Source organism: Nicotiana tomentosiformis, chromosome 8, assembly GCF_000390325.3.
Source record: "Nicotiana tomentosiformis chromosome 8, ASM39032v3, whole genome shotgun sequence".
In the NCBI taxonomy this organism is placed as follows: Eukaryota; Viridiplantae; Streptophyta; class Magnoliopsida; order Solanales; family Solanaceae; genus Nicotiana; species Nicotiana tomentosiformis.
In genome coordinates, this window is record NC_090819.1 from 8,363,954 (window position 1) to 8,376,276 (window position 12,323).

Sequence of the window (12,323 nt, forward strand, 5' to 3'; positions counted from 1 at the left end):
ACAACCGACCCCATGTACTGGTAAGTGCTGAGCCTAACCTCGACGAAGTAGTGACGAGGCTAAGGCGGTTCACCTACATTAAATTGTACGCAATATTGATAACAACAACAAATAATAGAAATAAAGCAGGTAACTCATTTAAAATAATTGAAGCCAACTCAGCAGTCATAATCCATTATTATTTCAACCAGTTCTGTTGCAGCGTGCAACCCGCTCTCACAATATATTCACATTCAATTCTGTTGCAGCATGCAACCCGCTCTCCCAATATCTTCCTTTTTACCAAGTGTGTCATGTATTTATTTCAATCAAGTATATATATAGACTTTTAAATAAGTCTGTTGCGGTGTGCAATCCGATCCCCCAATATTGACTTTTTAATAAGTCTGTTGCGGCGTGCAACTCGATCCTCCAATATTGACTTTTTTAATAAGTCTATTGCGGCGTGCAACCCGATCCTCCAATATATATCCTTTTCAATCAATTCTGTTGCGGCGTGCAACCCGCTCCTCCAACATATTCATTTACCAATTCTTATAGAAGATATTTTTCCGATAAATGCAACAATTAATATAAAACTATAAGACGACAAGCATACAATAATTATGATTTAATTATGAAACAAACAATGACAAATAGCAAATTATTATGGAAATCATGGAGAAAATAGGCAGTTTAATATTTAATATGCTAAATGTCAAATAACAATTAAGACACATAATTCAAATAGCATGTAACAATTAATGCAAGAATTCAAGGATTAATGTTTGACAAAGAATATGAGAGAAATAATTATTATAATAATTAATTCATGATTTAAAATAATTTATGATTTTTCAAGTAAGTAGGCAAAATGTCAATTTGACGACGTATAGACACTTGTCACCTCGCCTATACGTCGTTCACATACATTTCACATAACAAATAATTTAAGAGTTCTATTCCCTCAAGTCAAGGTTAATCCCGACACTTACCTCGCTTTGCAAATTCCAATCAATTATTCCACCCCAACTTTTCCTTTTAAATTTGCCTCCGAAAGCTTCAAATCTATTCACAAACAATTCAATATATTAAATACTAATCATAGGAATGAATTCCATATGAATTTACAAATTTTTCGGATAAAAATTCGAAATTTATTAAAATATTCGGCATTGGGACTCACGTCTCAAATTTCGGAAAAACTCACGAAATCCGAACACTCGTTCCGATACGAGTTCAACCATATAAAATTTGCCCAATTCCGATATCAAATGGACCTTCAAATCTTAATTTTTCGTTTTTGAAAGATTTTATAAAAATCTGATTTTCTTCCATAAATTCACGGATTCATGATATAAATGAGTATGAAATCATGAAATATAATCAATATATGATAAGGAACACTTACCCCAATATTTTCCGTAAAAATCACCCAAAAATCGCCTTACCCGAGCTCAAAAATGGGACGAATCCCATTTTCTAGAACTTAAGTTTTGTTTCTGGAACTTTTACCCTTCGCGAACGCGGTCAGTGCCTCGCGTTCGCGAAGCACAAATTCCTGCTGACCAATTTTACTCTTCGCGAATGCGAAGCTTGCCTGGCTTGGCCTTCGCGAACGCGAGATGCCCTTCGCGAACGCGAAGGCCATTTTCCTGGCCAGCCCCTTTCCCTTCGCGAACGCGAAGCTTTGCACCTCGACTCTTCGCGAATGGGTTTCCTCAGTCGCGAACGCGAAGCACAAAAAGTGCCAGTCCAAATTTCCTCTTCACGAACGCGAGACTCCCCTCGCGAACGCGAAGAAGGAAACCAGAAGCAGATTTCTGCAGCTTTTCTTAAGTCCAACAATGATCCGTTAACCACTCTAAATCAATCCGAGCCCTCGAGGCTCCAAACCAAACATGCACGCAAGTCCTAAAATATCATACGAACTTGCTCGCGTGATCAAATCGCCAAAATAACACCTAAAACTATGAATCGGATACCAACTCAAAGGAAGTTTTTAAGAAAATTTTAAAACTTATATTTTTACAACCGGACGTCCGAATCACGTCAAATCAACTCTGATTCTTACCAAATTCGGCAGACAAGTGATAAATATTATAGTGGACCTATACCGAACTCCGGAACCAAAATACGGACCTGAGGTCAATAAATCCAACATCATTAATTTCTTAAAAATTATTAAATTTTCAAGGTTTTAATTTTTTTATCAAAATTTCATATCTCGGGTTAGGGACCTCGGAATTCGATTCCGGATATATGCCCAAGTCTCAAATCACATACGAACCTACCGCAATTTTCAAAATACTGATCCGGGTTCGTTTGCTCAAAATGTTGACCAAAGTCAACTTAGTTGAGTTTTAATGCTCTATTTCACATTTTAATCAATTTTTCACATAAAAGCTTTCCGAAAAATTGCATGAACTGCGCACGCAAGTCGAGAAATGATAAATGGTGCTTTTCGAGGTTTTAGAACACAGAATTACTTATTAAATTTAAAGATAACATTTTAGGTCAATCATAGGAGAATTGATGCAGCGGCACTACATTGGTGTCATTGCTATATTGTAGATCTATAGCACTATTGTCCGTGCGGGGAAAAATGGCAGTATAATTTGCTACGAAGGAAGATGCTTTTCACGACAATTTTCTTGCGGAAAAAAATGTTTTAGATTTTTTGGGTGTAAAAGAAGGCCATACTTTTCCAGTATAAAAAAGTTGTCAATCACGTCAAATGTTGTATTGATAAAGAGTTGGGATAAACATAAAAAAAATTCAATTTTTTGGATTGACGATTTCTGTGTTGAGAATTGGTAATGGCTTTTATATCTTCAACTGCAATTCATGGCTCTCTTTCTTCATCTTCTTATGAAAAATAACCCAAAGGTACCCATAACCTTTTTCTCTCAAACTATCAACTTTTACACTTAAATCTGTAACTTTTATGAAGATTAGACAATTTTATCATCTGGGTTCGTTTGTTTTCCTTTTTGATTTTGTTTTGGTTCTTAAAGTTTCAGTCTTTGCAATTTTAAGTGTAAATGTGATGAACATCAAGAATTTTATCATCTGAGGGTTTTTTTGTGTTTTTTTTCTCCTGGATCTCATTTGCCCATTTTTTACATTGTCACTTAGCAAATGTATCGGCCTCAAACTTCTTTGAAAGTATTGAATTATACTCTGACGTGTTGGCTATGAAGTCATTAGTTCCATTAACAGCAACTATCAGTAAGCTATTACCAGCAACTATCAGTAAGCTATTAGTAATTATATCTTCCTTAGAGTTTGTTTGTAGGATTCACGTTTAAAGAATTGTACTAACTGTTCATGTAAAATAGTGACTATTATAGCTTTCTTGGTCTGATAATTAAGATCTCTAATTTGGTTTTATAGTTTAGCTGTGAATATTGATTTCTGCTGAAAAGGTTGTTTATTGATCTACGTCGATTCCCGCCATCAATGTTAGCAACAATTGCAATCTTTACTGTGCAATGCATGCTCTGTGTGTCTAAGGAGTGGAAGAAAACCCACTTTGTAGCTTTTACTGTTGTTGGAGTATACAACCAAGATATAGTAATCAAGATGGCAAAAGCACTGCAAAGTTATGGCATGTAGAGAACAGTAGTTGTTCATTCTAAATGTTTACATTAAATGAGTCCTCTTGGTAAGATTTTCTTTTTTTTCCTTATTGTATTGTGTATATAACCTTGCACTTGGCTTTATCAATCATGCAATGTGAATTGTCAGGCCCTGGAGCAGTCCTTCTGTTACACCTGAAAATATTTAAAAATTCTCTTCTAACCCATATAAGAATTTTTTTTCTCTTCTTCTAGCACAACGTTTGGTGGCCCATTTGGACAAATTTAATTCAAAGTATGTTCTACAATTGGGTTATTGTTGTTGTTGTTGTTCTACAATTGAACTGAGATCAATACATATATTCTCTGTTTTGTTTATTCTGAAAATTATATTTTCATCAATATTTGGAGATTGTGGTTGCTAATGTTTGCTTCTTTTTCATTCATTACTTACATAGCCTGATGTAGAATAAATTTGAAAATATGAACATTCTCAAGCACATCTGAGTTGTTGTTACCTTTTGACTCCAAAAGAAGAAAATAAGAAGAATAATCTGGTTTCTCATCATATAATACAATAACTAATATTTGTGTATCATTGCAGTTGATTTTGGTATACCTCGTTGTACTATACAGAACCTGCAAGGGGGAGCCATAGTACAATATTGAGATACTAAGACGTAATCTTTTAGTTGAAAGAAAAGGGGCCAATTGAAAATGTATTGGTAAGTCATTATATTTTCTTGGATCCTTTTATGCTAATTCATTATACTAAGATTATACATATTTTTGTCATATGCTATATGTGGAGCTTGCACGATATCTTATGACGTAGCAATATTGGTTCAGAATACCCTTTATACTCGCAACAGTGATTGAGTCCCTTGAATCACATGATTAGTACTTAGCAAATCATCTTTTATAGATCAAAGTTATATATACTGACAATATAAATAATTTTAACCCTTTAACTAGGTATTTTGAGGTAAGAATCTTTTTTCTCTTCTTCTAGTACAACGTTTGGTGGCCCATTTGGACAAATTTAATTCAAAGTATATTCTACAATTGGGTTGTTGTTGTTGTTGTTCTACAATTGAACTGAGATCAATACATATATTCTCTGTTTTGTTTATTCTGAAAATTATATTTTCATCAATATTTGGAGATTGTGGTTGCTAAAGTTTGCTTCATTTTTATTCATTACTTACATAGTCTGATGCAGAACAAATTTGAAAATATGAACATTCTCAAGCACATCTGAGTTGTTGTTGTCTTTTGACTCCAAAAGAAGAAAATAAGAAGAATAATCTGGTTTCTCATCATATAATACAATAACTAATATTTGTGTATCATTGCAGTTGATTTGGGTATACCTCGCTGTACTATACAGAACCTGCAAGGGGGAGCCATAGTACAATGTTGAGATACTAAGGCGTATGCTTTTAGTTGAAAGAAAAGGAGCCAATTGAAAATGTATTGGTAAGTCATTATATTTTCTTGGATCCTTTTATGCTAATTCATTATACTAGGATTATACCTATTTTTGTCATATGCTATATGTGGAGCTTGCACGATATCTTATGACGTAGTAATATTGGTTCAGAATACCCTTTATACTCGCAACAGTGATTGAGTCCCTTGAATCACATGATTAGTACTTAGCAAGTCATCTTTTATAGATCAAAGTTATATATACTGACAATATAAATAATTTTAACCCTTTAACTGGGTATTTTGATTTACCATATATCAGACTAGCTATGAAAGATTATATGTTATTGTAAATCAAATTAAGCTGATTTCCTCTATACACTTTCAATGTGTAGAACTTGAACTCTTACTGATCACATCAAGCCTCTGCATAAATGCAAATTTAGATACTGAATGTCGCAGCAGCACTTTTAGTTAGCGGGCGAGTTGTTAACTTAGCTGAATAAGTAGCAATGGCATGTACCACACATCATTCAGGGAAAGCTCTCAACGCTCTTAATCATTGGATTGATATTTCCATTGTAAGTCAAAATCAAGTACTCCTATTTTTCAGTTCAATTAAAACAAGAATTTATTTGACAGCTTAAAATTAACTGTGTGATAGTTTTATAACTCATTATTCTGATACTTACTGAAATACAGAGTGCAAAAGAATCACTAAAGATGCTCCGCTAGAGTATGTAAGGATAAGATTATTGAGCTACTCTCAAAATTACTTCTTTGGTAATTTGCTAGATCATTTGGAAGCACAAAGGTGAGGTACTGTATGGTGACTCCAAGAAGTTCTCTCTGTTCAAAATTGAGAAAGATATTAGTTGGATGATCAACACCACCTTGGCTGTTACTCCCTAGCTGTAATCTCAATATGCATTGGACTCAATTTTGTGAATATGTTGAAATGCTAAGGCAAAATATCATTAACAGTTATATTACTTGGGATAGACCTGCTTCATAAAGATGAAAACTTGATAGCGATGAAAGTTTTATAAAGAGACTGGCAAGAGCGGCATAGGTGAAATTCTGCGTAATGATAATGGGGCTATCATCTTTTCTTACACTTGCCCTGCTAATGGTAATGGAATCATGGCTACAGAATCGAAGGCTTTACAATGGGGTGTCAACTGGTGCGTCGACAATAGTTTCAGAAATTTCAAAGGGGAAATTGTCTCTCCTACAATTAAAAATATGATAGTAGGTGTTTCTCCTACCAACTATAAGATACTCAAGATGATTAGCTACTCAATTCTATGGAAGGATCTCATGTCTCTGTTGTGTAATCAAAGAGCTAACCAAATATTTTGCATACTTATCTTAAGTTTTTGCAGTTATTTGATTTTCTGTTTGGGTTATTTTAGTTTTTCCTTTTTAAAATTGTCATTGAAAATTACTATTACCCAAATATGGTGCCCGTTAGCATTATTATGCATATGTAAATAAATTAGTTTTCGCAAACAAATAAATGTTGCTTCTTTGTTCAAGACATTGTTATGTCTTCTGATGGTGGAATACTTGACGGGGTTGAGCATACTTATCTTTTTTCGAGTTATGATACAACAAGATTGCATCATTTTTTGAACAGAAATTGTTTCGATTATTAGATTACATAAAATTTAGTAATAGTTCAAACTTGAATCATATGAGATCAAATAAGCTTTGGTGTGTATATACAACACTAAAAATATGTTATATGAGTAATTACTAAGAGTCTTGAAAGGTAATCGTATCTCATTGATTGAGATAGAAAGGAATATAATGTATATCTTTAAACTTTGCAGACCACCAAAAAGGGAGCAAAATCTTTTTTCAGTTAGTCGTAAAACAGACAAAGGGAGGGAGAAAAGGAAAGAAGGAAGAAAACATGCAATTTAGGGATTGGCATAATAGAGGTTTATTTGAAAGATGGATAATAGACAAGGATTACAGAATAAAGAAAGAAAGAATCGTCTATTAATGTCCCTTACACCTTGATAATAAAATTCGATTGCAATTTTTTTTATTTTTTCATAGACATAGTTTCATCTTAGAATCAGTGCTATATTATTTTCTACCGTATAGTTTTTAAATATTATTCGCGCATCGTGCGGGTATCTATACTAGTATGTAGAATATGTATATAGTCAATATATAGTTTGTATATACCGTCTAAAAAAGGTAAACAATAAATAAAAATTCAATGAACTTGTATAAAAAGTCCTAAAAAAAGAAAGGTGTTTGGAGAGGGGAGGAGTATGGGGAATTTTTCCTGTAATTTTGGTTGCAATTTCATTAGTATGTAATTTTTGTGAGAGTTTTAACAATACTAAAAAGGTAAAACACATTAATTGTGTTATGAAATATTATAATTATATTAGTGGATGTTTATAACTCCTAAAAAAATTACTCCCACTACTCTTCTCCGTTAATCTCCCGTTACTTCTTACAATTATGGTTGTAACTCACACACCTCCATAACCTCCTATATGATATTCCCCCACGATCTCAATAGTTAATATCATGTTCATGACATCCCTTTGTATTACCTAAATATCATCGTATAAATAGAGGGTTTGGGCATCATATTGTAGAGACTTGAATACATAGAAGAAATAAGAATCTCTCATCTCTTTCTCTTTATATCTCTTATTTTTCCTTATTTCATATTATTACTTTGAGCTTAATTTCTTAACACGTTATCAACATAACTTCTCCAATTTTACTAAAGTTGAATTTCACTTATTGCTAGTGATTTATGGGATGTTCACGAAAAGAATACTTTTACTTTTTAAATAACAAATTGGAATCAGACAGTACATAGCAGGGATGGACAAGTTTTTCCATGAAGGTGTAGTATGTACTAGACAATTACTACACCAACATGGTACATATATTATCTTGATAATATTGTGGTAAACCTTTCTTTCTCTAGAGATCCAGGGAGGTATAATCTTTATATTCTTCTTGGTGCACTCATACCTCTATATGTCATATTTGATTCAGCAAATGAGCATGTAATAATTACTATCTCTCATTGAGTTTCTATGAAATTAACATGCCAAATAGATTTGAGCAAAATAGTTTCAATCTGGTAAAGTGACTTACTAATTTATAATACTTATGTCACATGAATATGTTAGTGTACCATATTACTTGTTGGAATTTAATTCACCTGTAAGCTTTATAGAAATATTGAATTAGCATAATTAAGCTGCTAATGGGTTGAACATATATATATATACATGCTTAGATGTTTATATTATTTCATGAAAAGATATTCTTTTGGATCCTCACTTATATCTAGCCAAACTTTGCAAAGCTTTCAATTTTATTCATGCTTGATGAATATAATTTTGTTAGTTTCCACAATTATATGCATAATACGAGTGATCAGTTTTTCTTTTAACAAACTTTTGATTGATTTTATGCATGCTAATTTACTTTTTACACATGTAAAAAACACTCTCAAACATTATGTCAATTAACGTTATTAAATACAATTGGTTGGGGCGAAAAGTAATCAAGTCAAAGTACTTGTATTTATTATTTCTAACTTAGTTATTTTCGGTGATAGTGATTATGGCGTGATGGTGAGATCTAACATGCTTTGGCTTGTTATGCCATTAGTTAAGGGTAAGACAATGGACACAAGTCCCAACACACTATGAGGGTAAGATATCGAGTTAAAGTCCGGATGCACTATGATGATAAGACGTTGGGTTTGAGTCCCAATATATTATGGCATAGCATGCCTTTATATGGGGTAAAGTATTGGGTCCCAATGCACCATATATGGGGTAAAGTATTGGGTCCCACACATTTAAAGTGAATGTGAATATATATGTGATAAAGATTATGCATAATAATGTGCTTATGTATAGTTGGATAAATACCACAACTCACCTCTAAGGAAGGTTTGAGAGAAAAAAATATAATAAATATTACTGTGTGGTTACATGAATATGTCATTGGTCGCGTACATGTGGTACGCCAAAAATATTTTGTCATGCCTTATAAAATGTTATTAAAGGTAAAATTAAAGCAAGAAATGGTTTTGCTTATGATGACTTTGACCATGACAATTTATTATGATATGACTTTCTCCTTGACGGAAACACTTATCATATTAATGGCGTGGCAAAAGATCTTGTAGTACAAAATTAATTAAGAGCTCTGGAAGAACTAATTTGTTACTACCCGGATTAATGAAATTGTTCATGATATTGATATTGTAGTAAGTCTCAAAAGAAATATTTTGAGTTTCAAATGTATAAGCCAAAGTGGTTGGCATGTTGAGACTATAAATGAGAGAAAGATTGAATATCTTCATATTGTTATAATCATACCGGGTAAATATAAAAGGTTCCTCGACTTTTCTTATATTTGTACTACACAAGTATAATAGCTTGTTTGGCCAAGCTTCTTTTTGGGCCAAAAGTATTTTTTTTTGCCAAAAGCACTTTTGGCCAAAAATTGAGGTGTTTGACCAAGCTTTTGGAAGGAAAAAAAATGCTTTTGAGGAGAAGCAAAAGTAATTTCTGAGAAGCAGAAAAAAATAGCTTCTCTCCAAAAGCACTTTTCTGATAAGCACTTTAGAGAAAAATACACTTAAAAACAGTTTTCAAAAGTTTGGCCAAATACTAATTAGTGCTCAAAAGTGCTTTTCAAATTAATTAGCCAAACACAAACTACTTCTCACCAAAAGCAATTTTTTAAAAAGTACTTTTGAGAAAAACACTTCTCAAAATAAGCTGATTTTATAAACTTGGCCAAACAAGCTATAAGCATGATAATGCAATCACATGCCACAAGTAAACTAGAGGTTTACTGAAATAAATATTAGTTGGCATGATCGGTTGGCCATCCCGATTCAATTATGATGTAAAAAATAATTGAGAATTCACATTAGCATATGTTGAAGAAATAGAAGATTCTTCAAGAATTCTCTAGTGTTGCTTATTCTCATGATATACCAGTTAAGCTTGAGAATTGAAATCCTTTTATTTCTAGAACGAATAAAATATGATATATATATGGGCCCGGTCACATGACATGTGGACCGTTTACTATTATATGATATTAATAGATGCATCTACTGTATGGTCACATGTGCGTTTGTTATCAACTTGCAGTTTGAATTTTGCAAGGTTGCTTGCTCAAATTATTAGAGTACATTTCCACAATGTAAATTTGAATGATTTATCTTAATAATGCTGATTTAAATCCAAGTTGGTTTGGCAGAAATTTTATGCCTCTAATTATAGCTAAACAATTAGTTATGAGAACAAAACTCCCAAAAAGAAATTTGGTATGAGATGTATTATTTAATATATATATATATATATATATATATATATATATCAGAATTTGCACACATCTAGCCAACAAGTTATGATAAATTCTCCCCATCACAATTGGTTAAGGGACAAGAACCAAATAATTTCTATATAGAAATATGGATATGCTATATGATTTAATTGTTCCACCATAATGTACCAAGATGGATCCCCAAAGAAGGTTGGAAATATGTGTTGGTGATCTCAACATTAGGGGGAGAAAATAGGCAACTGAAAAAGTAATACATGGAATGAATTATTATGAGTATATCTAGATTCTCATACAAGTAAATGTGAACTTGAAGTTCAAGTAATAATTCATTTGCAAAATATTGCCAGGCACATTTGCTGACCCAAAGAAAAATATGTATTTCATCTGCTAATGCTCCAAATAGAATAAAATCTACGATGGACAGAATCTATGGCGCACATGAAGCGTAACAGACCAATCGATTCCAAAGTTAAAACTCCTTGAAGAAGAAAATGAGCAAATGGTCAAGATGGTTATAATAAGGAAGCAAGTGCTCTAGAAGAGCATCATGACATAACATTTTATAAGACCTTATGGAGAGGCTCATGTACCTGAAAATAATGAGATCTCGATAAGTTATGTCTTTATTAAGTGATGATGGAACCGATGTAAAATGATCGTCCATGATGTTGTTAATATAATGTGACACTTAATATTATTAATACTGACGAGAATCTTGAGCTCAAATCTGTCATGGAATTTGGACAAATAAATGATTGGCCAAATGAAAAATATGCAACGGAAATTGACTTCATCTGAAAAATGTGAAGTTGGACGGATAGTCCCAACACCTCAAGTATAAAGCCTATGTGGAGATATTGAAATACGATTAGTGTTATATTGCAAAAGGAATCTTTGATATATATTTATTTATTTTAACAAATATTGTGAAGGTTTTGTTCGTTATATAAATGCAGGGCATAGTTCGTTGTTCAGATAATCTAATTTGTCTGTGAGGGTGGTGCCATATTATAATATTCAACAAAGTTCCAATTACATTGAAGATGATACTGCATGCATAGCTCAATTGAAAAACGAACTATCGAATGAGACAAAATAAATCATATTTCACCAAAGTTCTATTTCAAACATGATCGTCACAAATTTGTTCAAGTGATAATTTGGCAAACTTCTTCACAAGGCGTTGCCGATCTCAATATTAGAGAAGTTATTATACAAGCTTGGAATTCGTCGTCTCCGAGAAACAAAAGTGATGTTTTCATCAGGGGAGGTAAATACGCGTTGTACTCGTTTTTCCTTAGCTAATGTTTTATACCACTGGGTTTTCTTGGCAAGGTTTTTAACGAGGCAACAAGTAATGTGTATTACAAAATATGTGCACTCTTTTTCCTTCACTAATATTTTTTCCTACATGATTTTTTCTTAGTAAGGTTTTAACGACACACATTATCTATAGACATCAAAGTGGGAGTGTTATGAAATATTATAATTATATTAGTGGATATCTATAACTCTTAAAGAAGTTACTCCCACTACTTTTTACCATTATAATTTTAACTCCACACCTCCATAACCTCCTCCGTGATCTTACCCATGATCTCAATATTTAATACCATGTTCATAACATTCTTTTTATTACCTAAATATCATCATATAAATAGAGTGTTTGGGCATCACATTATAAATACTTAATACATGGAAAAAATAAGAATCTCTTATTTCTTTCTCTCTATATCTTTTGTTTTTACTTGTTTCATATTATTACTTTGAGTTTAATTTCTTAACAAATTGAGGTAAATAAAACTAATAAATTGCAGTTAAAACTATTTCTTCTGGAGGGTATTGCAGGAATGCAACGTATAAATCTTTAGTGATGCCTTTATATCGCATTTTCTAAATGCGTTTTAAAGCGGATTTTGTGAATCCTGGAATGCGACTTATAAATCGCCTTTGTTGACAAACTTAATGAGT

The 12,323-nt window shown here is 32.5% G+C and overlaps 1 long non-coding RNA gene across 2 annotated transcripts; it reads left to right on the top strand.

Moving 5' to 3' along the window:
• Window positions 1-2,460: 2,460 nt before the first annotated feature.
• On the top strand, window positions 2,461-6,400 carry LOC104119520 (uncharacterized). Of its 2 annotated transcripts, none has more exons than XR_004503254.2 (5): window positions 2,461-2,868; window positions 4,165-4,285; window positions 4,919-5,039; window positions 5,387-5,572; window positions 5,694-6,400. It is a non-coding gene; the product is annotated as an uncharacterized lncRNA (long non-coding RNA). The 2 variants fall into 2 exon arrangements; XR_004503253.2 differs by having other exon boundaries at window positions 2,463-2,868; window positions 5,787-6,400.
• The last annotated feature ends 5,923 nt before the right edge of the window (window positions 6,401-12,323 follow it).